Here is a 4,532-nt window from a genome sequence, read left to right on the forward strand (position 1 = left end):
CATAGAAGCATGTTTACAAATAAGCCTAAGATCATTAACATTTCTATCCACACAAGCACTTATATGATTAATCATACGAGCATTTTGTTTCAGTTGTCTGCTAACACAAACATTAAAACTTTGTTGTTTGGCAGCAAAGTTGTCAAATTCATCTAAGCATAAGCTAGCAGGTTTATCATAAGGAATATTACTCTCATTGAATCTACGAAGGGAATTTACCTCTACTACCTATGTCGGGTTATCAAGACCATGTATTTCTTCAATAGGTGGTAGATTCTTAACATCTTCAGATTTAATACCTTCCTCTTGCAAATATTTCTTCGCTTCTTGCATATCTTCAGGACTGAGGAATAGAATACCTCTTTTCTTCGGAGTTGGCTTCGGAGGTGGTTCGGGAATAGTCCAAGCATTATCGTTGCTCACGATATTATTCAATAGAATTTTAGCTTGTTCCACAGTTCCTTCCCTGAAAACACAACCAGCACAACTATGTAGGTGGTCCCTAGAAGCATCGGTTAGTCCATTATAAAAGATATCAAGTATTTCATTTTTCTCAAGAGGGTGATCAGGCAAAGCATTCAGTAACTCGACAAGCCTCCCCCAAGCTTGTGGGAGACTTTCTTCTTCAATCTGCACAAAGTTATATATATCCTGCAAGGCAGCTTGTTTCTTATTCGCAGGAAAATATTTCTCAGAGAAGTAGCATATCATATCCTGGGACTACGCACACAACCAGGAGCAAGAGAAGTAAACCAAGTTTTAGCATCACCTTTAGTGAGAAAGGAAACAACTTAAGGATACAGTAATAGCGATTTTTTTCCTCATTAGTGAATAGGGTGGCTATGTCATTTAGTTTAGTAAGATGCGCTACAACCGTTTCAGATTCATAACCATGAAATGGATCAGATTCAACCAAAGTTAGTAACTCAGGATCGACAGAGAATTCATAATCCTTATCAATAACAAAGATGGGTGAAGTACCAAACTTAGGATCATATTTCATTCTAGCATTCAGAGATTTTACTTTCCATTTGCCTAATAAATTCTCAATATCATAGCTATCCTTACAAGCAAGAAAGTCTTCAGCTACCTCTCCCTCCATAACATAACCCTTAAGTATATCAGGCAATTCATATCTAGGAGAGCTAGGTCTAACAGGTGAAACAACAGGTTCCAATTCAATAATTTCATCAGTTTCAGAATTATCATCAGAAAGCAGTAACTCTAGCAATTTGTGCATCAAGAAATTCCCCAGTGGCATAACATTATCAAGCAAAGCATCATCATAAGCATCATGGATAGCAGAAGTAGCATCATCAAGCGCATGCGACATATCAGAGTTACTAGCAGGTGGTGGTGTCGCAAATATACTCATAACTGAAAGTGAATCAAGTGGAGAGCTAGATGACAGTTCCTTACATGTCCTCGTAGTTGAGGGCAAGACCTTATTTTTTGGATCTTTAAGATTCCTCATAGTGATCAACAAATATAAATCCCAAGTTACTCAGAGAATAGAGCTATCCTCCCTGGCAACGGCGCCAGAAAAAGGTCTTGATAACCCACAAGTATAGGGGATCGCAACAGTTTTTTAGGGTAGAGTATTCAACCCAAATTTATTGATTCAACACAAGGGGAGCCAAAGAATACTCTCGAGTATTAGCAGTTTAGTTGTCAATTCACCCACACCTAAAAGACATAGTATCTGCAAAAAAGTTTTAGTGGCAAAGTAGTATGATAGTAACGGTAGCGGCGGTAACTGTAGCAGTAGAGATTTGTATAGCTAGTGTGACAGTAGTAGCGGTAAAGTAACTTAGCAAGGACCAGTATATGAAAGCTCGTAGGCATTGGATAGGTGATGGATAATTATGTCGGATGACCTTCATCATGTAACAGTTATATCATAGGGTGATATGTAACTAGCTCGAGTTCGTCAAAGTAATGTAGGCATGTATTCCGTATTTAGTCATACGTGCTTATGGAAAAGAACTTGCATGACATCTTTTGTCCATCCCTCCCGTGGCAGCGGGGTCCTAATGGAAACTAAGGGATATTAAGGTCTCCTTTTAATAGAGAACCGGAACAAAGCATTAGCACATAGTGAATACATGAACTGCTCATCCTATGGTCATCTCCGGGATTGGTTCCACCTATTGTCACTCCGGGGTTGTGGGGTCATAACACATAGTAGGTGACTACAACTTGCAAGATAGGATCAAGAACACACATATATTGACGAAAACATAATAGGTTCAGATCTGAAATCATGGCACTCGGGCCCTAGTGACAAGCATTAAGCATAGCAAACTAGTAGCAACATCAATCTTAAAACATAGTGGATACTAGGGATGAAACCCCATCAAAACTAACTCGATTACATGATAGATCTCATCCAACCCATCACCGTCAAGCAAGCCTACGATGAGATTACTCACGATCGATGAAGAGCATCATGGGATTGGCGATGGAGGATGCTTGATGATGACGACGGCGTCAATTTCCACTCTTCGGAGCCCGGAACTGACACCAGATCTGCCCTCCCGAGGAAGAACAGGCGGTGGCGGCGGCTCCGTATCGTGGGCCCCATGAACTCTTCTCTCTTAATTTTTCCTAGGCGAGAGAGAATATATAGAGTTGGAGTTGGAGGCTGCGGAGCCACGTGGGCCCCACGAGCCTGCCAGGCGCGCCCTAGGGGGGGCGCCTCCTCGGCTCCTGGGCCCCTGGCTCTATGTCTTCGGGTAATTCTTGCGCCACTATTTTTTTATATATTTCACAAAAAATCCTCGTAAGTTTCCAGGTCATTCCGAAAACTTTTTTTCCTGCACGAAAACAACACCATGGCAATTTTGCTGAAAACAGCGTCAGTCCAGGTTAGTTCCATTCAAATCATGCAAATTAGAGTCCAGAACAAGGGCAAAAGGGTATGGAAAAGTAGATATGATGGAGACGTATCATGGAACACAAACGAAGAAGGCGTATTTGCAGCTATGCCAAACTTGTAATCTAAACAAAACCCAAGTCTAAACGGTGCTCTATCGGCTATATATATGAGGGAACAGAGAGGCAATTTCGTGACCCTTGGAGGAGGGGTCCGAAAACAGCCCTAAACTCGGTTTCCCCACACATACGGACTCTAAAAACAACTTATACTATGGTATTTCGAAATTACATGGGCCTCGCCCAAAAATAAGGTGATGCAACACCTATAATAGCCTATGGACGAAATTTATAAAGTGGCATATTGAATATTTCGTCCAAAGCCTTCATGCTCTCCTTATGGTGGCTTTAGAGTACGAAAATCACCAGTGGCTGCTCCATTGTTCTCTCCCATGTGTGCACCTTCTTCTCCATGCTTGATCCAGCTCCAACGTATATCCTTCTTTTCCATGCTAGGTCCTTCACTCATAAGTACAAAAAATATATCTAACTTATGCAGCATCATATGTTCATGAACAGTAGAAGTATTTTCAATAAACGGAAGTACTTGATAATTCAATTGGCTTGTGCGAGCTCTAGTAACTCGTCCAGTATGTATAGCAGCTGGGGGTGTGGGTGTAACAATGGTGTTGATGTCCTCATCATTATCCCCTTCTTGAACTAAAGTCGTCATCGACGAAAGCTCATGTTCCTCACCCAAATATGGCTTCAAATCAGCAATGTTAAAAGTGGGACTAACCCCAAAATCTACATGCAGCTCAAGTCTATATGCATTATCATTTATTTTCTTTAACACTTTGAAAGGACCATCAGCACGCGGTATTAGCTTTGACTTGCGCAAATCAGGAAACCTATCCTTACGTAAATGCAACCAAACAAGATCTCCAGGTGCAAAGACAACATGTTTTCTACCCTTATCTCCAGCAAGTTGATATTTAGAATTCATGCGCTCAATGTTTTCCTTAGTTAACTCATGCATCTTTAATATCAAATTAGCATGTTCTTTAGTATCAAAATTAACCTTCTCCGAAGATGGAAGAGGTAACAAATCAATAGGTGCTTGAGGTAGGAAACCATACACAACTTTGAAAGGACACATCTTTGTAGTAGAATGCAATGAATGATTATAAACAATTCAATATGAGGCCAGCATTCTTCCCATAGTTTTAGATTGTTCTTCAAAACAGCCCTAAGCATAGTAGACAAAGATCTTTTGACTACTTCAATTTGTCCATCGGTTTGGGGGTCACATGTAGTACTAAAAAGAAAATTTCTCCCCAACTTAGCCCAAAAACATCGCCAAAAATGGCTAAGAAATTTAGCATCACGATCGGAAACAAGTATTTGGCACACCATGCAAGCGAATAATTTCACGAAAGAACAAATCAGCCACATTAGCGGCATCATCACTTTTTTGACATGGTACAAAGTGTGACATTTTTGAAAATCTGTCCACGACAACAAATATGCTATCCCTCCCCTTCTTTGTTCGAGGTAAACCTAAAACAAAGTCCATAGATATATCCTCCCAAGGAACACTAGGTATAGTCAAAGAAATATATAAACCATGAGGATTGAGTCGTGACTTAGCTTTTTGA

This window comes from Hordeum vulgare, chromosome 6H (assembly GCF_904849725.1).
Source record: "Hordeum vulgare subsp. vulgare chromosome 6H, MorexV3_pseudomolecules_assembly, whole genome shotgun sequence".
Lineage (NCBI taxonomy): Eukaryota > Viridiplantae > Streptophyta > Magnoliopsida > Poales > Poaceae > Hordeum > Hordeum vulgare.